Source organism: Sabethes cyaneus, chromosome 2, assembly GCF_943734655.1.
Source record: "Sabethes cyaneus chromosome 2, idSabCyanKW18_F2, whole genome shotgun sequence".
Classification (NCBI taxonomy): Eukaryota; Metazoa; Arthropoda; class Insecta; order Diptera; family Culicidae; genus Sabethes; species Sabethes cyaneus.
This window is the reverse complement of record NC_071354.1, coordinates 137,817,491-137,844,017: the sequence shown is the minus strand read 5'-3', so window position 1 is coordinate 137,844,017 and position 26,527 is coordinate 137,817,491.

The window sequence follows — 26,527 nt, the reverse complement described above, 5'->3', positions numbered from 1 at the left end:
AATTACACAAAAATAATTTCAGCAAACCAAAGAAAAAATAAACAGTATAAATAAAACAGCTTACCACGTATCTATATATCCTCGGGGCAAATGGGTATGTAAACTTCTGTAAATGGCAGCCAACAACACAAAATCGTTGAACAGCAACAGCAAAATCCTGCAACAGCAGCAAAAATCCTTCAACAACAGCAGCAAAAATCCTCCCACAGCAACAGTCGACTAAAAATCTTCCAAAAGTATCGATCTTCGATGTCCGTCCAAAAAAAATCCTCAGCAATAAATCCAGAAATCAACAGCAGCAGCCAAATCCTCAATTTAATCGTGCACAGTACTCATGCACCTCCTGCAGCAGAACACTTTCCAAAAAAACAAAAAATTGACTCGCTGATAGTCAAGCTGTGAGCATATAACAAAATGGTGTTCGAATGAATGCTGTCGCCCAGTGAATGTAAAAACTTTTCAGCCGCCGTACAAAGATATCCGGAACAAAAGAAAAACGCGTGCCACAAAAGACTGTATAGCACCGCTTTGCAAAATGGCGTATTTCTGGCGTTCCACGGCCTTTGTTCGCACTGACGCTTCTTTGCTGATGACCAAATAAAATCACTAATGCGTTATAAAATTTGATGAGCTTTTGATTCTGGATAAAAATTAACCTTTTTCCGGTCTCAGAATCACACTCGCAAAGACGTAATCGTCGCCTGAAACGCACAATTTCTTCTTAGAAATAATTCGCAATGGCACAATGCAGATATCACAAAAATACTTTTGCTGGCCGCTTCAGCTTAATTCGCGAGTAAATATAAGCCCGAAACTACACTCACGCAAGAAAATTGCACTAATTACTTAAATTACCGTTTTATTCTCGTCGCCAATTGTTAAATATATATCTTGATTAATATCGGTTAACGAAGGTGAGGTGATATTTATATAAAATTAGTAAAAGTGAACTGTACTTGTTGCTGGTACAAAATGAAGTGACACGTTTAATCAGTCCTTTTAGATACATGCGTTCAGAGAGTGCAAACTCTCAATTTTCGCTTGCTCTCTTCGAGCTCGAGCTTAGGGATGCTACACGATCCTCATCAGCAGCTTATAGTCGGGATGGTTCGTGCTGTATTAAGCTTCATTCAACTTGATTTTGGGTTACTCGTCGTCCATTTCACAGGCGTTTCTGAAGTTGTAGTTTTTTTCTATTTAAAAAATAAAAAATGTCGGTTAGACTCGGTCAAGCCATATCGCACGTTGAGTCCCTCTGTCCTGGGTGCCGGTGGAGTTGTTGAATAGAACCGTTTTCCTTACGACGCATCCTGTTCACTGTAGCTTACCGACTATCGCCAAATCCGTTAGTAATCTCCTCAAGTAGTGTCCTTTGATTCATGCACCTGCGTCACTCTTCTGTTCCAGCTTGTACTCCGCCAAATATCGTCCACAAGGGTGTGTATGTCCTCAGTGCGCATTGTTAAATCCCCAAAAACTATCGATCTAGTAGGGGTTTTTTTGTACATTGTCAGCTTCGTACGGCAGCTTATGCCTCTTGATCGTACCGTATTGCGAAGGGTAAAGTAGACTCGATGTCCTGCTTGAATACGTCGCTGGATCTCCTTATTTGTTTTATGTTGCTGCCCGCGGCCACCAGCGATCCCACATACACGAACCCATCTACCACTTCTGGTTCGTCGTTGTCAACAATTACCGTCCGCGAAAAGCGCGCGTTGGTCTCGTTTGAGCCTCTGTCATGTATGTATTTTGTCTTCGACGCATTTATTTTATGCTCAATCTCCCTGGCCTCTACTTTCAGTCTAGCGTAAATGGCCTCCGCCGTGGTAATGTTTCTGGCTTTAATATCAAAGTGCATAGCCTGCGTAGTTTGCTACAATTACTGAAAATCAAACTTCTCGATTGGATATCTGCTTGTCGAATTACTCCCTAATGAGCGATCTAGAAAAGCATGCAGGATAAGTTGTCAGCTTGTTTTGATCCTGGCCGCGTCTCGAAGAGACTCGATCCTATGGACTCTTACAGCCTCTCCCAGCCGAGATTCGAACACGCAACATGCCTCGATGCCAACTTAAAGGCAAAATTTTAACATTTCTCTTATTTTATTTTAATTCGATTTTTTTGTCAAATGAAGAACATAAATAACTTTTAACTGAAAATAATTCTCCAGTTTAGGCTACATTCAATTTTTTTTTTGTAACAAATTTTGAATCAACCTATGGATTCATCTACCGTTTTCTGCATTGTCAGAGAGCGAAATAAGGCGCTATGTCCTTAGCCTATTGCAGCCAGGCTTTTGGTCTAAATACCATAAGTTCATCCCCGAGGGTCCGGAGTATTGTTTAACCAACTTCGTATTGCCACAAATTAAACTGTGTTGTACATAAATCGTGAATCTCGGATGACTTTTGTCACAATCTTGAGTTTTGCAAGTTTTTGGGGCGTTCATGGGTGTTTTAATATACAAATTTTCCTCACAGTAAAATAGAAGACAATGGGGGGAGTATTGCTTAGCCTGATAAAATAAAGCGGATAGCATTTAAATATTCGCCATCATTACAAACCATTTCGCCGAATACCATTCTGCGGAACACCAATTCTCGGTTGACCATAACGCGAAATGTAGAGTTTCGCAGAATACCATTTCGCGAAAAACCTTACGCGGAATGTACCATTTCACGGAAAATCTTTTCGTAGAAAGTACCATTTCGCAGGGGTGACCCAACTGAAGAAAAGTAATAGAGGTCAGTAGATCTAGGAAAATAAATAACCCTAGATAAAGGTGATCTCTACGGGGGGCTGCCCCCCCTTCCCCTCCGCAGTGGCCGGAGCTTCCGACAACTGTATTCCATCAATTCATGATTGTCTCCTTCCTTTAGCTTCGACATACACGTGAAGTGGCACGATCGAAGCTCGCTAGCGATTGCTTCTGAATTTCAAAAAGAAATATTGTTTTTCTAATTCAATAAATTAATTTTCATTTAGTTTTAATATATGGAATTAAATTCTTTAAATCGATGTTCGAAACTCTACTCATATAATGAACAATTTAATTACCCATGCACAGTTATTAAATCACATACTGCACGTAGAATTTGTTGACCTTTACCTTTAAACTTAACTTAGTCATTCCTAAACAAATTAATAAAAAAAATTCACTTTGTACCTGTATACGGATTTAATATTTTGGATAGAGAAATTTTCGAAGCAGGCAAATAACAAGCTTAAGAATTATTTAATTAACCCGAAACATTTCACAACACGAGGTACAAGTTTTCACGCAACAGCAACCGAAAGAGTTTACCGCAGCGAAAACGTCTATCTCACCTCGTTCGTTGTGAGCGGAGGCTCGCAAATACGGCCAACTTGCAACAGTACAAAGGGCCGAAACGTGCCGTGTCTTGTATAGTAAATTTCCCAAAAATGTACCCCACATTTTCATCGTAGCAAATTAAAATATATGAACTTGTTTCCATTCCAGTTCCCTTCCTTGGTCCTCATTCAACCTGGCACGATACAACCGATGCATGGCACTACAGTCTAGCTCTGGTGCTAAATTCTGCATTACACTACATTATGGCACATTAGAATAATGGATAAAATATACACACAAAGGCCGAGTGCGCGAAATACCCTAGCCCCCATCCGCTTGACGACAAGGTACAGTAGAAAACTTTCCTGCTGCTCCTGCTGGTGGAGTCCCGCCTGCCACCGTGTTCCTGTAGCCGACCTTCACCTGCCAGGGTCGTTTCGTCATCACAAGTTGGAGTCTGACTGAGTGACGGCGACAATTGACTCCACACGCCCGCTGTTGGCATGAGGAAAACGTGTTTGGGCAACTACCTTTACTATTACGTAGCCACTACTCTCGCATAGATGGATATGTATATATCACGAAGAGTTCAGTCGTGCAATAAATTGCAGTAGCACCGAGTTTATGCTTCTTCCAAGGAACAATCGAAAAGTTTCTCTATTTAGTGTGAAGCTGTCCGGAGAAGCAAGGAACACAACATTTACCCAAGGAAATCACAGCCATACGTGCAGCGAAACACAATGTGACTTCAAACAAATTTCACCAGTTACTGGCTTACGTTCCGGAAGTGTGTAAACGGAACGACCAGCCGGAAGTGGTGCGTTGTTTCCTGTAAATTGCCACCCCAGAAACTCTGCACCCAACGGAACTTTTAAAGACAGAATTAGCAATTACACCACCAATTGCAGGTAGACTGCACCACACTGTGAGAAGCTGAATGTCATGTTTATTTCATTGAATTCGTGCGAAATCCTATTTGATTTGCAGAGGTGGGCACGATTCCGCTAATCCGCTAACAGCTAATTAGCTCAGCTAACATTTTGGTTAGAGGTTAGCGTTTTTGTTAGCTTCTGCTAAATTTATGTGCCGCTAAATAAACCGCTAACTTTTTTTAGCAAGAGGAAATTTGTTGAGAAATATGAAAATTTTCTTTTAATTCAACTATCTAGCTATTATCTGTCAATCGCATAGATCTGGTTTGAAGGATCCCAAAACTTTATAAACTTTTGTACGCGAGCCCAGTAAATGTACTCACGGACTAAATCAATATCTAAAAAATCACCTATATTCTCAGAAAACATCAAGAGAAATTTTTGGATTTATTCACTTCATATACATTACTTCAAAAATTCAGAAGTCTTGAATCAAGCACCATTGAAAAAATATTATAAAAATGTAACAAAGTTTTCTCAACAATGCAGCAAAATTGTTATCTGGAAAACAGTTTTCACAAAATTTACCATGGAAGTGAAAAATTCCAAAGCAAGCTTAGAAAAACTATACTCTACCTTATGGAAAATTTCCAAAATATTTTTTATTGTTTCACATACTGACAAATGTGTGCTTGTTGGGGAATAAAATTTCACGATAGCGTTATTTTTTATTTCTGAGTGATGACCAAAAAAGTCGGATTCCTGAAATATTCATTAACAGAATAAGACGGTGAGTGGAGGTACACGCCCACTGCATTTTCCCAGTTTCCTCTTAGTCAATTTAGTTGGTGTTTGCTTATAACGGGCTCTAACAATATACCAAAAGTCAGTTTTGATGATCGATAGATTGCTGAGAAATCGCGGTAGGTGTACAGCACCGGAGAATTCTTGTACCATTGCCTTATTTGTACCACTTTGATAATTCATATCTCAGAAACCAAGCATGTAGTAGAGCAAATATTTTTAAACGAAAATGTAATGTGTTTTGGCGATCCAGAAAATATATTATTTGGAAAAATATTTCACAAAATTTTCCAAAATCGATGTTCAAAAAATATTGCGAAATTTGCGCTTGTTTCTAATCAATTTAGCGGTTAGCGGTTAGCGTTAGCTTCCGCTTAATCGTTGATTAATTTAGCGGTTAGCGGTTATCGAAGCTAACGTTATGAATTAGCGGTTTAGCTGTTAGCGAAGCTAAAATTACGGTTAGCGGTGCCCACCTCTGTTGATTTGTTACATTCTACAACTGGTTAAGCTGCTGTCGTGAACAAACTGAATTTTTACACAACTTACATATACGTCAAAATTTTAGAAATCGTTTCACATGAATTTTAGTTCCCTGATTAACCGAAACTCATACAAATGAATGCCGATCATTTATCTACTCCTAGTGTTTATAAGTTTAGAGAATATAGATAAACAACAACCAACATTAGTGAATTTACAATTTGATGTTTCATTTTTAGAGAAATCCATCTATCACTTATCTAGATTTGCAGATTAGAAATGTTTAGTTATTCACACGTTACGTGCAAACAGAAAATTTTATCACCTTTGACGGTAATGCGGTAAACAGATGGAATTTTTGCTATAAATAAATTAATTGCGTAAAAATAGTTCCAGTTTTAAGTAAAACTTCAATTCCAATTATAAATTAATTCAAGTTCAAATTCAATTCTAATTTCATACCCAATTCCAAACACAATTTCCAATCCTGTTTATATTCCAATTTCAATTCGTGCTTTAAGTTCAATTTGAAGTTTTATTTCATGACCATTGCCAAGTCTGATTTCAACTACGATTTTGAACTTCAACTATAACTTCAAGTCTGATTTGAAATTCAATTTCAAGTCTATTATCTAATACAATATAAAAGCATTTATTTCCATTTTTAAAGACAACTTTAAATTAAGTGATGGTGGTAAACTTCAAAAGAAAATTATGGGCTGTCACATGGAATTGTTTTGAAATATTTTTTTCTTGTTTGTTAATTTCTATTCTTCTAATGATGAAATTTTCATGATAACATTTTTTGTTGTTCCTGAGTTATAATTGGAACATTCGGTTTTCCAGCTCAGGTTCAGGTTCAGATTTTCCAATTTACCTAATTCAAACAGAGCAAACAGGTTTTTATAAAAATATTAGTAAATTTTCTTCGCATATTCTGAAATAGAATCTAGAAGTAGTCCGTTTCCTACTCTCCAAATAAAGAAACGAAAAAGGGCGAGAGGGAGCAACGACATAAAAAAACGAAAGAAAAAGGATAACAACCCCTATTAAAAAAGAAAAAAAATAAGACATAAAAAAATAAAAATGGAAAAGAAGATAATAGGAGCGAACAAGAGGAAAAACGAAGGAAAAAAAAGTTAGGGGACTAGACAAAAAAGATGAAGAAAAAAGAGAAAAGAAGGAAGAAAACGAGAAGGAAAATGATGATAAACGAGGCAAAAAACGAGATAAATAATTAGGAAAGGGATAGAATAAGAGGAGAAGAAATGGAGAAAATACGGGAGCAGCAGAATGAAAAAAACTAGAATAGAAAAAGAAGAAAAACGGCATAGGAAATAAAATAAAACGGGGAGGAGAAAATGAAAACAAAAGGCAAACAGATGAAAAAGGAAAACAAAACGTGACAGTAAAGGAGATAATAAAAGAGAAAGTACTGAATAGACAAAAGACTACAACCGGGACCAATAAAATAAAAAATAAAAGTCAACAATGAGTAGAAAGACAAAGAATGAGACAGGAAAAGAAAAGAAACGAGGAAAACCGGAAGAAAAAAGTCAGGACTCAGGAAAAGAGCGAAAATGGGACAGGAAACGAAGAGAAATAAAACAGAGCAAGAGGATACAGCGGAAAGAAAAAAGAAACGAGACAAAAAAGGGAATACAAGAGAAACCAAAAAGCAAAAGAAGAATAACGAGAGAGAGAGAGAGAGAGAGAGAGAGAGAGAGAGAGAGAGAGAGACCGATAGAGGAAACGTGAAAACCAGGAAAACAAGTTAGAACAGGATATAAAAGGAAAAATATGGGACAACAAGGGAAAATGGGACAAATAAAGAAGAAATGAACAACAGCAAAAATGATCTAAATAAAAAGGTAAAACGGACCAGCAAAAGATAAAAAACGGCATATAAAAGAGGAGAACCTTAAAAGAATGGGAAAAAGGAGCCAAAAAAGGAATAAAAGACAGATAAAATGAAAGGGGTCAGTCCCGGTGTAGTGATTAGCATTCACGCCTCTCATACCGAGGTCGCGGGTTCAAATCCCAACCCCGCCGAAAAAAAAAATAGAAAACATGAATAAACGGAGCATCAAGTTGAGGAAAACGGTACAGACGAAGACAAAAAATAAGAAAGAAAGGAGATAAAAAGAATTAGGAAACTAAGGAACCTGGAAACGGAAAAAGAGAATAAGGAAAAGAAAATTAAAAAAGCAGGTCAAAAACATGAGGAAAAACAAGACCGAAAATAAAAAAACATAGGGGGCTCCGTAGCCGCAAGGTTACCGAGTCTGCTTTAACAAGCGAGTGGTCGTTGGTTCGAATCTTAGTAAAATCAAAAAAGTGAAAAGTGAGAGTAAAAATCAAGAAAACGGTACACTTTCTTTGGGGTTAGTTATTCGATCCGGTGCCTGCTTTTTTGTGTGGACGATAACACTGCGACCGGTTTTTTTGATGTTGGTATTGTGATCCCGAGCAGCACACTACACTTTCATCAATTTTTTTTACTGTGACCTATAAACGACCCAAAACTGCCTTTAATAAGTAGCAGCAACTGAAAGCAACAGAAATGCGCTGCTTGGGATAAGGTTTTGCACGGGCGAGTATAACCTCACTTCTTTGACGTCTATCAGTGGTTTGTTTACATGGACTTGGAACATGGGTTAACAAGTTGAAACTGAATATTGCTTATAAGGCCTTAACGGCAAGTCAGAGAGGCACAAAAACTGCCATTCCGAGTAGTTTGGAGGGCGGCACTGCTGGATAATACGCTTTTAAAACGTTTAACTCCAATGTATGCACATCGCGTTCGCCTAACAAATAGTAAACAAACCACGAGTGGATGTCAAATGGGTGAATTGCGTTCATTCCGGTTCATTCGTGACGTCACCTTGCAAAACCTTATATCAAGCAGGTGTATTTTCTGTATTCCGCACTCCGTTCTTTTTGCAGCATCGGTATGGATTGAGTGAACTGCTTATCAGCTGTGCTGGTGTTTTCACCTGTTTCTCCTCCATGTTTTCCAACATTTCCACCCAACTCGCTATCTAGAGCCAGGAAGTGTGAAGGCTAGTTATAATTTGTCCATGAGCGAGAGATTTCATAAAGCACGAACTAATACCATTTTTATAACTAGCCCAGGTTAACCCTTTAAACGAAAAATATTTGTTTTGCGTCTATAATAATCTATACCTTATAAAAATGGATTTCTGTCGGTATTCTCCTTATAGAATCGAAAACTACTAAACCGATCGGCGTGAAAATTTCCATGTAGTGGTTTTTGGGGCCGAGGAAGGTTCTTATGATAGTTAGAGACCCCTCCCCTCCCTAAGAGCGGGGGTTCTCATACAAATGAAACACAAATTTCTGCATAACTAAAGAACTAAACAAGCAATTGGCACCAAATGTGGCATGTGAATATTTTTGGAGGCTAGAATTTTTTTCTATGGTGAATTGAGACCCCCCCCTCTTTAGAAAGGAAATTATGACCACTCTCCCATTTAAGAGGGAAGGGGGGCACCCACACAAATGAAATACAAATTTTCTCATAACTCGAGAACTAATCAAGCAAATGGAACCAAATTGAGCATGTGGAGGTTTTCGAAGGCAGGAATTTTTTTTATGAATTAGACTCCTTTTCTGTTTAAGAGGGGGGGGGGGGCTCGAGACAAACTCAAACTTGAGAAATTCGAGACACTTCTATAAAACAATAGTCAATAACACCACAGACCACAGAAGACCACAAAAACTATCTCTAGTAACACTAGATCATTCCGGCTCACGGCGAGACGGCCGCAAGTATTACCGGCGACCCGCCATCGGAAGCGCCGGCTACTGGGGGCAGAAATCACCACTGTCTAGGTTTATTTGTTTTCTAGGTCTACTGACCTGTATTACTTTCCTTCAGTTGGGTCCGAACGAGCGACAGCGAGTAAGGAGAGGATCACCCCTACGAAAAGGTACTTTCCGTGAAATGGTACATTCCGTTTAAGATTTTTCGCGAAATGTTGTACAATCACGGCGAATATTGTTGTCCGCTTTCTGGCTAAGCAATGAGGGGAGTTGTTTTCTACTTTACTGTGAGGAAAAATGGCAAATTTGTATATTAAACTAACCATCCCTGGTAACCAATAAGCATTAACATAAGCAGCAAATCTGCATATCTGGCATTTTATACTGCACGTTGTCGTATATTAGCTTTTTGACTGCATAGGTGTTGTAAATTGGCATCCAAATTCTATTCAATTTTTTCGTGTCGGTAATTAGCTGCAGATTAGCATTGTCGGCACTATAAGAGTATATGAAAAGCACTATAAGAGGGCTAGCAGTAAAGTAGCTAAATATTTTGCCAAAATAGCATCTGAGTGCTTATTGGCTTGCATTTGAATAGCATTGGTGATGCTTATTGGTTACCTGGGATGCTTCCATAGTTACGTAACTGCCAAAATGAATCATCTAAGATTGAAATCCTCAGAAACTTGCAAAACTCGAGATTGTGACAAAGATCATCCGATATTCATGATTTATGTACAACACAGTTTAATTTGTGGCAATACGAAGTTTGTCGGGTTAGCTAGTATCAATATAATTATAGAAGCAAAACAAATATTTTTCGATGGTGGCAATATAGTTGCCACTGCTTGAAAAAGGGTTAAAAGTTTCATAGTCCTTAAACAAAGCTCAGCACTAAGCGAGGGTGTGTATACGGGTTGAACATAAGGTTACGAGGATTACGGCATTACGGCGAGCTGTGATTCTAGTCACTAAAACATGGCTTCCTATCATAGGCCTGAATATGATGCCTTGAATTTGAATATGCCTTTATGAAGGCGACAATGGGATATTGTCCGCTAAAATTATATAAGCCCGCTAAACGATAGGGTTAGTCAGTCCGCGCAGTTAATCCGCCAGCAGCCGTCGTGCTGTCTGTGCATGTAAATAATCGTTCAATGTTCAATATAAATATAGTAAGAATATAGTCTGTAATCACAGAACAGAAGTGGAAGTCCGAAAGATTCGACGATCAAAACTGGTGACAGAGTCTTTTTTGTTTTTATTTTTCTTTGGGAAGGTTTTCGTATAGAAGCGAATAACAGCAATATAAGCAGAACGCTCGCTGCCAATCGCATAGCAGCTTTCACATGCTTTCGTGTGTATTCGTATGCGTTCGTGTGTTTTCGTTCGACGAGAACAGCTTCCCCAGGAAGCTCATCAAACTGATTAAATCTACGATGGATGGTACGCAGTGCTGTGTTCGGATTTCGGGTGGATTATCAAGTTCATTCGAATCACACAGAGGGCTTCGTCAAGGTGATGGTCTTTCATGCCTGCTGTTCAACATAGCGCTACAAGGTGTTATGAACCGAGCGGATATCAACACGCGGGGCACGATATTCAACAAATCTAGTCAATTCGTCTGCTTTGCCGATGACATGGATATTATCGGCAGAACATCTGTGGCGGTGGCTGAACAGTACACCAGACTAAAGCGCGAAGCAGAAAAGATTGGGTTAAAGGTAAATACGTCTAAAACAAAGTACATGCTGGCCAGCGGAACCGAGGCCGAACGACACCGCTTGGGCAGTAGTATATTGATCGACGGCGATGAGTTTGAGGTAGTCGATGAATTTGTCTACCTTGGCTCACTGGTAACGGCGGACAATGATACCAGCCGTGAGATTCGGAGGCGTATTATCAGCGGAAGTCGTGCTTACTATGGGCTCCACAAGCAATTGCGGTCGAGCAGACTAAGTCCCCGTACAAAGTGCACCCTGTACAAGACGCTTATTAGACCGGTTGTTCTCTACGGGCATGAAACATGGACAATGCTCGAGGAGGACCTGCGAGTGCTCGGAGTTTTCGAACGACGAGTGCTAAGAACGATCTTCGGCGGCGTACAGGAGAACGGAGTATGGAGGCGGAGGATGAACCATGAACTCGCACAGCTCTATGGCGAACCCAGTATCCAGAAGGTGGCTAAAGCTGGACGGATGCGATGGGCAGGGCATGTTGCAAGAATGCCGGACAACTGCCCTGCAAAGATGGTGTTCGCCTCAAATCCGGTAGGAACAAGACGACCAGGAGCGCAGCGAGCAAGATGGTTAGACCAGGTGGAGCGAGATCTGGCGGAGAGTACTCGGTGTCCGAGGAATTGGAGAGCGGTAGCCCTCAACCGAGTTACATGGAGAAATTTTGTTCAACAGGCTCTGTCTTAGGACGGCAAGCCACCTAAGTAAGTAAGTCGTGTGTTTTCGTGGAAAAAAGTGACTCGCTACCGCCAGGTTCGCTAGTATCTGTAGAAAGTAGCAAGTACGTGTTTGAATTTCTACTTCCACTTCTGTTCTGTGCTGTAATGCAATGTGGTGTGTAATCGTGAAGCAGTGCAAAATCCGAAGTCCCGTGAAACAACGAGTTGTAAGCGGCGCATGTGCGCTCGAGACAGAACGGCTTTGATTGCTTAGGATAAGCAATTCCCATAGCAAGAAAACTACACTTTCCCACTCCGATACCCTGCGCTGATGTTAAGGTTTAAAAATATAGTCCACTCGCTCCCAACCGTGCTATTGAACACGGGTTTTATGCTTACTACTTTACAAAACCAATTTCGTTCCTAGAAACAAGTAGAGTAACAAGTTCTTATTTGCCCATGGACAAGAAGTTTCATTATGTACCTCGAGCTAATACTACGCTTATACACTCTTGCGGAGTACAACATGAAAAGGAGAGTGGCAAAGGCGTATGGACCATGAGCCACCGACAATCTCCAAAGCGATTCCCATCATGGTCGGCATCATGGTGAGGATGAAGGCCTGTGGCGAAAGCCGTTCTCTTCAACAACCCCATCTGCAACAAAAATAGTTCAATCGAATGCATTATGTGACTGGACCAGCTCAATTTCGCAACAAGCATACCGGGAACATCGGGGATGTCAGGCCAGTCCAGATTGGCAGTATTTAAATATAATCAATGTTAGTTCCGGAGTGATTCGCGATAAGGGCGCAACTACCAAAGTGTGAACAACGAGAAATATCACTGTGATAATTTGCCGGTACATTTTCAAATCTTAATTTAAATAAAAGTTACAAAAAACAAGTTTAAAGACATAAATTGGTGTAGAATAAATCAATCTTATAATTTCACAACAATACTGCATAAAATTTGTGCATTCAAGCTCAAAATTTAAGTTTTATAGTTGAACCCCTTGGAATGAGCCCCAAAGCATTTTGACAATGAGATTCGCCCAGCCCTGTTTCGCCTTGTTTTGATTTTTTTATTTAGTTTCGCCTGTTTACAAAGCGCCTGTGTTTTGCAAACAACGCAGTTTCGCTCTTTACTATCGCCTGTTTACATCGCATTGTCACTTCATAACAATGCGAGGGGCTACACTGCAAACTGTCTTTTGTTTTGATTAAACACTTCTATCGCCCATTACTAAAAACTTGTTTTAAATAATTCTAACGATTAAAACAGAAGAAAGGATTCTTGCCAAGGATATTATCAGCCTTTTTAAGGCTGATGGTGTGATAAAACGATTTGTTTACAATTTGTAGTTGAGCCCCAATCGCGAATCACTCCGGAGTTGTAATTAAATATGCACCAAATAAGGCTCTGGCAATTTTACTGCTGATACGTTTCCATTGCAATATCGCACCTTTTCACATAAAAAATAAAAAAAATATATTTTTCTGTATGTTTTAGATGCTATGTAAAAAATTTTTAGCTTTTCATTATAAAAATATATGTTGAAATGGGGTCTCTCTGGTCTTCAGATTTTGAAAACACTCAAATAACAAAAAAAAATATGTTTGATGTTTTGCAATTCGTTAAGTTTAGTTCACTTATTTAGTTTTGCAATATTAATATCTTTATTAATTGCAGCTTGAACCCAATATATTTTCTAAAAAGCACCTTTCATTTGATTTCAAACCAATTCAAATTAGTTTAACAGTTAAAAATTTATGAATTCAAAAAAAAACGAGTAAGCACCCAAAGTGCTAAATAAAAAGTATGGGTCTAAAAATACCAAGAACGCATATTGCAAAATGGATATTATGAAGACACACTCAAGTCTTTTTTACACCGGGGATACATGGCGTGAAACCGTGTTAATCCGAAAAAAAACCGCGAACACCAAAAATATTGAATAACAAACGAAATCGTAAAAAACTATTTAACAGTCTTTGACAGTTCAAGTGAGTTTAATATTAGAAGCACTATAGCTGATTATTTAAACCTGTACGGAAATTATGAGTAACTGAGGCGAAATGAATCAAAGAACAACCTGATGCACCATGCTGACAATCTCAGTTGTGTTATAGAGTAAACAAAAACCATCGATGATGACAAAACGGCTTTACTCCAGCTTTCAGGCTTTTTACGAATGCATTGAAAATTAAATGGCCCTCTATTTTATAACTTAATTTTATTTAGGAGAGCTGCCTTAGCCATGCATGCGCCACACACTTTCTCAAAGTTTACTGAATCGGCCTATAAAGCAAGCTACCCGACCGCGTGACGTAACTTTGATTAAAATTCAACGATATAATAATATATACGATAAAATTAAACTGTGATTTACGATCAAAACATTCTGCCATCAAACAAGTTCATCGGATTTAGTATCATCTCAATCTGTATCGTGTATCGTGAGGAGTTACATCGAAGCAATTCAAATGTCACCATAAAAATAGGCCTAGGCAAGCATAACATATGCAAATGCCAAGAATCTTCCTTATATAAAGTACTAATCAATCGCTTTCCGGTGGGGTTCCTAATTAAATATTTACAATTTAGTGAGAACGTGCCACTTTTTTATTAGGCAATAAACGATTTTTACGATCCAGGAAGAAAACTATCTAAAACAGATAATGTATCTTGATGTTTCAAGTCAAAAGTTAGCTCATTCAAAAATTGACTCTGAAACTGACCCTATATTGATTCCACCGCAGACCAACAGCACTCGATCATCGATCACAGAAGAATTTATGAGATCCATTTTCGGAAGTTTGAAAAATTCCTGATCGGTAATGCATGTAACCGTCCAAGGAAAGTGTGACGCATCAGATGGCTTGAAACATAAGCAGTTGTTGTTTTTGCTTCAGACGTTCAAGAAGTTCTCGTTCGTTGACGGCTTTCGATTACATTAAACCGGTTGGAATCATGAAGACTTTCGACGGTGAACAAGTTTAGCAGCTGTGGGAACTTACCATAAAAATAAATCCTCTACCTAAAAACCGAAATTTTCCGCTTTCGGAAGCGGAACGTTTATACAATTGTTTGTTCTTTTATATTAAAGCACCTGTATAATTGAACGCACAAATAATATACATAGCGATCACAAATCACCAAACACATTGATTATAATTTGTTAGCGAAATTAGAAACAGTTATTAACAAAAGTCAGTCATGAAAAGATTTTTATCTAAAACACAATTTGTTTTCCAGTTTAAGCCTGAAAGATACAAGGCAATAGTAAACTTTTAATGATCACAAGCAATAGTATGAGCAATAGAAATATCGATCGAACTGACACTTCAAATTTTGAAATACACCATGCGGCCCACACTAGCGCAAACAAGCTAATTAGCATCGAAAAAAGTAATTTATGCAAAATCAATTACGTTCTACAAATAGTTTCAATTGCACATGTTTCTCACATGTTTCCTGGTCTTACCATATTTTTAACTTGCTCGGTACCATTTGTCCATAGCTTGTCGCATGTGAACGCACCAAAATCGCGCGAACCAGTAGTAACGACGAAAACCTCTCCCCGTAGCTGTACGTCACTCTCTCTTAGCGGAATAATTCCCACCAGACAGTATCTCCGGCGGCACACACGAAAGCACCCACTCAGAGGCTCTCCGCCATTATGGATTACCTGCAATAAAAATAACTGCTCAAGAAGCCATGTTTAGTTTTCCACGCCCGCCTAGTTGTCTTCGCTACTGTTCCACACTGATTCAACACGCACCGAATCATCTTTTCAATTTTTGCTCGTTCGTTAAGGACCATGTTCGGTTTAAAAAATAAATAGGTACAGTGGACTCCCGGAAAAGTTAATCAATTAACTTTTCCATAATATAAACTTTCTTCAGTAGTATTAAAAGCCATTGAAAAACGTCAAATACAAAAGCGAAAAATAGATCACGAATTAGGATACAATGGGGAGGACTCAAAAGCGATAACTTGCCTGGATGCAATCGACAACTCAGATTAGATGCACATGCGTAACAGACAAGGCTTAGAATAATACAAATAGTATATAAATCAAATTTTCATTTTAATACTTATATTATGAAATTGTTTCAATGACAAATCGTTGCGGCCAAGAACAAAAGACAGGAATGAAAGGAGAGAGTGCTAATCATACCTGTAGCGGGATCACAAGAGTGACCAGAGATGTTCCAGTTTAACGTCCAGTCTGTCCACCATGCTGACAACTAGCGATGACAATCCCGAGAATCCCACCCGGTACGAAGCTCCGATGGGCGCTGACACGTGGCACTTCAGTCGGTCTTACTATGACACTTCCAGGGATTTCCATCCGTTATTTCAGTTGTCAGGACACTCGCCATGGACGCAATTGTACGTTGAACGCGTAGACAAAACTCTTTGTTGATTATTGACACAGGGAATACCGGTCTGTCGCGGATAACGTAACTATCCAATTGTCCGACGGACGTCCAATTGTCCGACGTTTGTCCTGGGTTTACCACAAAACGGAAAACTGCTTCAGAACTTCGATCGCGGGAACCAGTTACTAATGTTGACGCCATATCAAAGTTTTGTTGTTACACCCTAACATATCATTTGAGGGCCGAGCCCCCAGGTTTTATGTTTATAGTGCTATTTTGGGACATTCTAATGAGCATCTAATTTTATTGTTCCAGATAGAATCGGTAACAAGCTCTAGAAAACTAACAGTTTTTTTGCGGTTTGTATATAATTGCCCGCCCAGTTAGCTCCGGACTACGATGCTGGCCTAACAAGCCAATCGTCGTATGTTCGAATCTCGACTGGGCCCACAGTGGTCCGGTTTCGAAAAAGTGCGGATATTAGCAATTGGGAAAAAAATCAGAGGGGTTGTGCACAAGACACGACCGCATAGGTGACGTAGGACCACGTAAGTCTCTTTGTAGCGATAGTAGGATGTATCCATGTATATAATACCATTCTTCATGTATACAAGCTACATCCGTAACGGTCATCAAAGTAGAAACATTGTATACATTCAATCCTCAACCGATTTTGGAGTTATATCCATGAATTGATTGAATCTATTTTATTAAAACGAAACCAAGTTAGTAACTAAACCAAACAGTAAATAAATTTGTATGATATGTTTCTACGTTGAATAGTGCTTTTCCTCTGGTAATCGGTAGACGGTACGCGCGAGTTTTCAAAAAGTTGAAAATTTTGCGCAACTTTTCTGCGGCTTACAAAAGGACACGGATAAAGCATTTACAACCTGCAGACGTATTGGAAATCGCAGAAAATGTCGCCTGTAACTAGAAAACTTATTACCGTCATTGGTTGGTCGTCCGCAATGCCGAAAAATTCAACTTTTCCCTCGTTGACTGTGTTAATTATGGTATTAACTGGGCAAGAAAATATAGTAAACTCTTCAATCGTTGTGTGGCCGTTAAAAGAACCGATTGTTTGATTATCATAACTCCTGCTTGCAATAAACTTGCACTAACGCATTTAACGTAATTCTCTGTTCGGTAAATTGGAGTACCGATAACCGCTAACCAGGCACGGCTTGTTGCAACGGACCAACCGTAAAGCCTCAGCAGCTATGCGTTCGTGTGTGGTCCTGAATCACGATGAAATACCACTCCAAATGGCCAGCTGCAAGTGACGTGGGATGCTTCATGCTTCTGGTCGTTTTGTTGTCGCGAGCAGCATATGTCCTCCCAATTCCAGAACTCCTGTCACCAGATATTCCATCACGGCAGCGAAATGAGTGCTTCAGCTCCAACGCAAACGGCAAACGATGTTGGCACTAGCTCAGCTAGCGTTTGAATAATGCTGTTCACCGGCTTACCACGTGTTATGTACCAGAGCAAGCGACAAGAAACGACCACACCCATTTTTCATGGTCCTTCATTCTATCATCTACGTGAAATAAAAAAAAAACATTTCAATTTCAGTCTGAACAAAAGAGCAAAGTTGCCAAAGAAAAATTACGCTACGTATATTACAGTAGCATTGGTGATGGATAAATTTGTGTTGCTAAGATGCAAAAGATGCTACTAAAACTCTTTCATTTGATTAAATACAATTTCATTTATTTTGACGCTTGACCGAACACATTTACTTGGAGCTAGTATATTTGTTGGCTGCAACCAGCGTCCAGCAGCAATAAGCAAACAGAAGCGCGAGAGGTGATCGGTTGAATTTATTTGATATTTGATGATTCGAACAATCAGATCAAACCAAATTAAATAGAATTTTACGAGCATTCCATGTTTAAAAATTTTGTACTGTTCTTTAGTGCGATCTGTACTAGAATACGCTTCAAATGTATGGGCACCGTACTATCAAAATAGCATTCAACGGATTGAGGCCACTCAACGTAAATTTGTGCGTTTCGCCCTACGACTTCTACCTTGGAATGATCCTCTAAATCTTCCAAGTTATGAAGATCGGTGTAACCTTATTAGTCTTGATACCTTGGTACTACGGCGTGAGGTTACCAAGACTACCTTTATCTCCGATATCCTAACATCATATATTGACTGCCCCGACATTCTACAACTACTGAACATAAACATCCGCCGTAGAACTCTTCGAGCCCATGCTTTTCTCTACCTGCCTGTCTCACGTACCAACTACGGTAGAAACAAGCCTCTCAGTAGCATGTGTCGTGTTTTTAATCAATGTTACAATGTGTTCGATTTTAATTTATCTCGTACCGTTTTAAAAGAAAAAATTCGTTGTGCCTTGAAATAAATGTAACTATTGTTAATCATGTTATAAGTAAATTATTACTCCTAAGCTCAAACTTTTGTACAATTAGTATTCAATGCAATGTATTCCTAGTTTTAAGTGTTAAAAAAGCTATGTATCATTTGGTGGAAACTGTTGATACAAAAAGATAGGAGGTTTTGTGCCTACTGGAGAAGGAATGTCAATGCTGTTCCACTCCAGCGGGCTTTTCCCGTCTCAAATAAATAAATAAAATCAGTGAGCAAAAATTCCTCAAATCTTCATGAACATATGTTTCGTTCTTAAAAGAACGGTTTCTCGACGTGATATGCTGGAAATTTAAGCCTTCTTTTCCGTCTTCTTGGGCAGCAACAAAACAGTTTGGATGTTCGGAGACACTTCTCATAGCAGTGGTGACACGGGACAGCAATTTGTTCAACTCTTCGTTGTTGCCGATGGCCAGCTGCAAGTGACGATAATTCTGATCGTTTCGTTGTCGCGAGCAGCATATGTCCTCCCAATTCCAGAACTTCAGCAGCCGGATATCCCTTCACGGCAGCGAAACGAGTGCTCCAGCTCCAACACCTCGCTTGGTGAATTTGCATGTCTTCGTTGCCTTATCCGTAGGAAACAGCAACAGCTGAAGCTCAACAATTTTCGATCGGATTAGGGCGATATAGGGCGTAAATTAAATACAATCATAAGGCAGCTTAACCCATAGCTTATATCGTAAATATTTCTGTCATCCGTGCTAGGGAAGCACTGACGAGGGAAGGCAAAAATATGAAAATAATTCAAATTTTCAAAATCAATTCAAAAACAAAAATTTTTCAAATTCAATTTCAAAAACAAAATCAATAGTTTTCTATATTTTCAATCGATTTCCCGATCAATTGGTGTAAATATCTTGGAAATCTATTGAAAATTGACTGAATTATAAGCCGAAGCGTGAAAACGCGTTTCTACTTTGATGACGTCATTTCCAACAATCAATCACGAAGCGAGAATTCTGGTAAAACATAGGTTCATTATTTTCAATTTTTCAATAGTTCAACATCAAGAATCCACACTTTTCTTTATTTGGTTCAATTCTTAGAAGATTTTCCAATCGATTGGTGTAAGAATATTGAAAATCGATTGGAAAACCGCTGAGCTATTAGCGCTCAAAACCTTTCATTTTTCGTGACGCTCGCATTTTTCGATTTTTTGGAATGACACCCTACCTCAAAACTTGCCGTAAGACGTAGTCCTACGTCAAAAATGCGTAATTTTTCAAGGATGGTGTCTTCGGAGAAGTTTAATAATAAGCACATCTTTCTGCACTATTAGAATGACCGCGAATTCACCTATTAGAAACAATAAAAAAAGAAGAAAAACAAAAAGTTATTAAACATCTCATTTAAAACATTAGTTAATTTCACCTATTAGGGTGATACAAATTTTTGTAATTTCAAAATAATTTTTTTTCTCCAAAAAGTGGCAGACATACTAAAATAAGCAACTTTGTTAAATACAGTAACTCTCTATCTCTTTCCCTTAACGACCTATAAAAATTTTATCAAAAAATAACACATTTTAAATTCATTTTTTCTGAGATTCCTTTGGAGATCTCCTGATGGAAATATTTTTGTTTTATAGAGAAAATATAATATTTTCACCTAATGGTTGTCTGGTTTGCGCGAAGTTGCCTGAAATTGACAAAAATTTGAATGGCGGGAATTTTTTTTCATATACTTTATAACTTATATAGCGTGGGGCGGGGCATAAGTGCGATGTTTGAAGTTGTCATCAATTTTCGTGAGATATAAAGGACAACAGCATAATATATTTTATAGTGATGCAGTAACTCAATGTCTTCACATTCAACTATAAATCATTTACGGTAATAGTGTTTTGCAAAATAAATTCTTCTTTCTTCTGATCAAGTGCAGATTCGAACTTTTACCCCACTAGCGGGGCACAAGTGCGAATACCGCGGGGCAAAAGTTCGAAGCTAGAATCCATTAAATTAGTCCAGCAGTAGCAAACAAAGCCATATTATCTTCAATCTGCGTTATGTTTCGGTAAGGAATATTCTCAATTTGCACCTTTTCTATTTTGCGCTGGTGAATTGCAGCCACCGTTAGATCGAAACTTTTCCAAACGTTTGGTTTTTGTTTCATCAGCGGACATATATTGTTTTTCTTCGGCCAACACCTGTAGAGCACACAGTTTTCTGCAGATCTTTCATTTCTAGTATCTGTAATATAGTGCCTAAAGCTATATATAATTAGCTATACATTTTTGCCTCGTCCATGAATCGCACTTTTGCCCCGTCCGTGAATCGAACTTTTACCCCGCTAGACGCTTGACGGGGTTAGATTAAATTACGGAAAAGCGAGATATATTTTGTAAATAATTTTCGCCGCATTTTTAAAACAGATATGTGAGTGATGTAAAACGCTGCTACAAATTTTCAACAAGTAATATCCTCCTGTTGATATCGTATTTGCCGTATAACGAAAAAGTACATCAAAACCGCCCTAAAACAACATTTGCACATAACTCAGCTACTATGCTTCGTAAGCAACCATAGATTACGTTAGATTCAAGCTGTCAAAGTAGTCACCCATCCATGCCAATGTAGAAAATTTACTCAGAATCTGCACCGATAAATCATTGAATCGCACTTTTACCCGCATCGCACTTTTACCCCTCCTTACTCTTATATGCATCCTAGCGATAAACAGAGTTTCTCCATTTCCAAATTTTGCATGCTTCTTCGAGAAAGATTAACAATCAGTCGGGAGCCAACCGAAAGATCGTGAATGCGAATTCCACCTCATCCCGGTATATTTCTGGTCTATATCGCAATTTTCCAGTTCATCCAATCAATCATTCTTCGCATCAGACACTTCCGCACTTTTCCAAAATAGTTTACATTCTGTTTTGTACACAAAACAATGGCACGATCTGGAGTACACGTGTACAAGTTTCGGACCGAACTGGATAGACAAACAGAAAACGGTAGCCAACACTCGCGCAAGGAAGCTGTACAGGAAGTGGAGCGCACAACCATTCTGCTGCGCGATGAATGATGAAACCGACATCAAGACCGACACCAGAAAAGTGCCAATATATGAATACTACGTTGCCGCCTCAAAAATAGCACTTTACGTGTGTACGAAAGTGTTGGCTTGTGTGTTGGGGTTTCGAATACCTGTGTTATAGGAATGCGGCATATCAGAACTTATGTCATACACATATATCGTTCTCAAAAATTGTGTTTCAATTAAAAATAAAAACCAGAATTCAAAATAAACTAAAAATTATTCTTTACCAATTGTACTGTAAAATACAGTACAGTACAATACAATTTTGACAGACAACATGTTCGCTACAATACTGCTAGATTCTCGCATTCGCCAAGACAACTCCATTCATTTCATTTTCAATTCAAGGATAAGAACGAATCATTATCTTTCTGAAATACAATGCATTTGTTATTATCTCTTAGCTCTATACAATTTGCAACTTATTCTAACCGGATATATATGTGCATAAATTAACTGAAATAATATTTGCACAAATATGATCGGGTTACAAGTGCCAGTGTTTTCGGAAATACCTACCATGCATATCACATTAGCAAGTTGCAACCCTTCCCAAGATAATGCGATGAAGCCTAATCCCATTTTCAGACTTAGGAATGAATTGCTGGCGAAACGGCATAATTCTAACGTTCCGTCGTTTCTGGCTGACTCCACACATTAAAATGCCTCAACTGCACTCCGAACGAAAGCAGTTGAACCAGTGGACTTATGCAACCGGCAGGAAGATTGCACTTCCTTAAGCCGAGTCAACCGTTGTTTGTTGCTTCTTGCTACTGACTTTCTGTCAGCTGCTAGTCGGAGTGAAATTTTCCTTATCATGATGATGAAAGTCAGTCCGGTTCAAGATGAAGAAGCCTGGAGTACGTCTTCGGAAACTGGTAGCCTTTTCCGATTCCGATTAGTTTGCATAAGTTTCATGTAAGGAGCTAACAATTGAATAGATTATTCCGCAACATTTTACAGACACAAACCGACAAGCCAGGTTAAGCCGAGAATCCTGTCTTGAAAATTTTCCATCAAGTTATTGTACGAACTGGCATGTGGATGTGATGTGGTATGGGGAGTTATTTCGTCTCAATGAGTTAGAAACAATTGTAAAGTAATCATCCTGTCGGAAGATTATAGCCAAACTAGCCCAACGATATATAGGTATTGCTTCTTAAAATGAAAATGTTCTGCCCACGATCCAACACATACGTCTGATAATCTAAGAGCTATGTCACTAAGAACTATTTAATAAAGGATGTATTTTTTCTATAATATTTCTTGTATGTCACGACGTATAAAGAATATAGTACTTTTATCTATAAAATAAACTCTGTTACATTTACAACATGCAATATATATAATCCCAATAAGCATTATTTTTGCTTAAGTTTCTTATTCCAAGGGGGAGAATGAACATATTTTTTCGTTTTTGTTCCCTCCCATTTCGAACCGAAAAACATAAACAGGAAACGAAAAATATTCAAATAATTCTGGTAAAAAAATATATCAAGTATTCTTATAAGCTATCGGACATAATTTTAGAAATCATTGCATAACAATAAATAATATCACAAAGCACTTCGTATTTTTTCGGCATTTCGGTCGAAACAATCTCAAAAATGGTTCGGCCTTCGAAAATTTGCCATAAATATTGTCCATTAATTCCCAAATAAGTTTTTATCACATAGCTTAGTTAACATTGGACATGGATATTTAAAATATTTATCGTACATCATAATTAATAGAAGTTACGGTATCTTCCATATCATGTAATCTCATACAAAATGCCGCCGTGAACATATCTCCAACAATATGTTTCGATGACAAGGAAATGCAATGCATGTTTTCCATGCGACTCACCGTGAACTGTGCTATGCCCTTACGGCGCATAATTAATACGCATTCTTAATAACTGTATCAGGTTAATCTGTTCTGTAGAGCCGGTAGAAAGAGAAGAAATTACACGTATTTTTATATGCTAAAGTTTTTATGTTTATCTTTTACCTGGAGAATGCTAAACGGCTTATGCATAGTTCAAAGGCCGCGATGCATAACTCGATTTATGCATGTAAAACACGTCATGTTCAAAGCAGTAATAGTGCAAAATGATTACCGTGAAGCTAGACGTTGCGTAAAACCATAACGATCTCATTAACATCAACATCAACTAGACGAAAGTGCTCTACCTTTTGCGGTATAAATTCAATCAATCCAGTTCACCCTTGGTTTGACTCTTTAAAAACAATTCAAAGGAGTGTCTCTTTCTAAACACTATAGATATACATAAGCAACCTCGATTTAAAACTTTTTAAACTTCGATATACCATAACTCGGTATAACATAGCGTTTACCTCGATGTAACGTAATTTGTTAAAAAGTCTTAAGATTAATTTTAAAAAATCAGAGAGGTTGTGACACAAGACTGCAATTAAGTGTGCGGTGACATTAAATAAATAAAACAATTAATTATCAATTTACAATTCTTAAGTAATGTAGGTTAAACCTTGCTACAGAAAGTTAATTGTTTAATTCCACTGCACACCTAATTTGATGATTGTTTTTGTAGCATTTTTTCTCAGCTTTCCAATGGTGGCCTTAAAATTAAAATCGGTCGTGGGGTTCATGGCAAAATGATTATTTTTTGATAAAATTCAACATGGCGGCCAAATCCAAAATGGCCACCATTTTTTTCACTTCATTTAAAAGCCATTTCCTTCTTCTTTACAAAATTGTGTAATTTTTAGATGTTTCATTGCGCAAAATTAGAAAATATCACATGATATAGATCTCAAGGTCGTAAGGGGTCAATCTCGGCGTAGTGGTTAGCATTCACGCCTCTCACGCCGAGGACCCGGGTTCAAGTCCCAACCCCGCAGAAGTCACAAATGACCTAAGCTGTTATAGTGACTATAATCAAACAAAAAAAAGAAGATCTCAAGATTTGGTAAACATTTTACATTCTTTTAAACTGCCGGGCCCCTTGGCGAATGAAAGGTCCAAAGTATTAAAAGTGCAGTTCTCATTTTTTAACCATTTTCAATTAATCGAGTTCAAAAGTTTTAATATTCGAAGATCTCGTGTCAGTAGTGGCCATGATTCAACGAGAATTACTCATATAAAAGTGAACGTGAGTATGTTTGCATATGCATGCCTGAGCCATTCTCCACCTAGCTTGGCATATATATTCCTTGATATAAGGGAATCACCACTGGGGGATTTACAAAAGGGGAGACGGTCTCCAACAAGGGAGAGGAGGTGTAAATAAGTAGAAGGATTTACACTTCTGTTACATTTGGACCGACAGTAGTTGCGTAGGTAACTGAGAGACGATAATGGGGGGGGGGTCTGAAAGGGCGGAAAACACTAAGGAGGGATCTATGGGAAAAAGTCTCTGTTTCTCTTCCGTTTTAGAAGTGTTCGGAAGACAAACAGATGCGAAAGCGGCTACAAGACGCAAGGAAGCGTGTTAACTGAAGAAAACCAGCATGGGGCAGGAGGATCAAATTTGGCGCACATATTTCTTGTAATAAAAGAAAAAGTGCTTTAGTGGTGTGTGCATTGTATGCGTATGTACACACTCAGCGGTAATCATGATCATCATAAAAAATAATTGCCTGTGTTTGAACCTTAAAGACTTTTTGAATGCGGTATGAGACAACGAGCCTCTCGATGCATATTTAAATTTGGACTGAGAGAAACTGTCACTGAGAAACCCAGCAGTTCTAGTTTCTCTGGAGCTGTAACACTAAACCTGTGCGGCATACCTTAATCTCCCGGACCTGCGTCGGTGTGCTACTAATGCCGATTTTGCCGAATTAAAGCCCATAGGTTCAACCTCCATCGTAGCACTCTAGTTGATAATAATATGACTCAAATACTGAACATGAAACTAGCTGCCGAACTCGAGAAGAAATCACAATCACAAACGAGCGCGAAGTGGTCGACAGGTGGAAGCAGTATTTCGATGAGCACCTCAACGGCGATATAGCAGCAGGAGACGCAATGGAAGTTAACCTCGGAGTGCCTACAAACGACAACAGCGTGCCGGCTCCCGATCTCCAAGAGATCCGGCGAGAAATTCGTCAGCTGAAGAATAATAGAGCCGCCGGAAAGGACCGACTCCCGGCAGAACTCTACAAAAATCGCCAAGAACCGCTAGCAACGGCACTTCATTGGATAATTTCTAGGATTTGGGAGGAGGAAAAACTACCGAAGGAGTGGATGGAAAGTGTAGTCTGTCCCGTCTATAAAAAGAGCGACCGGCTAGACTGCTGTAACTACCGCGGCATCACGTTTACGTAAACGCCGCCTTCAAGGTGCTCTCCCAGATTTTGTTGCGTTGTCTATCCCTAATAGCAAGAGAATTCGTAGAGCAGTATCAGGTGGGCTTTATGGGGGCCAGTGCTACTACGGATCAAATTTTTACTCTCCGTCAAATCCTCCAGGAATGTCGAGAGTACAACGTGCCCACGCATCACATTTTCGTGGATTTCAGGGCAGCATACGATACAGTTGAACGAGAACAGCTGTGGCAGATAATGCACGAATACGGTTTTCCGGACAAAAGACAGTCGACAAAAGGGGGAATTGTCCCTAAAAAAGGTGAGAGGAGGGAGAGGGTAAATAGGTAATGCGAGAGCAGCTTTCTTGCATTTGCACCCATATCAGTTATAAAAGTGGCTGAACAACAGGTGATCTGAAAGAGGAAATTACCAAATGAGGCAGGTCAAAATAAGAGAAAAGGCTTTGCTTCTCTTTTCGATTATTGGAACTTTCGGAAAGCATGACATGACATGAGTCAAATTAACTAATGTTAAACTAAGGTTTGTGTGACATAAGCGTTGACATGAGTGACTGCTGATCAAAAGGACGAGGTTAACCGGTAGGGAGTAGTTAGAAGAAAACAAAATGCTCTATGCTCAATCAAATTCTCATTCCCTCTCTCTTTCTTTCTTTCTTTTTCTCTCTCATTCTCTGTCATTCTCTCTCTCTCTCTATCAATAACTATCTCCTATTCTCTCTCATTTTCTATCTCTCATTCTCTCTCTTTC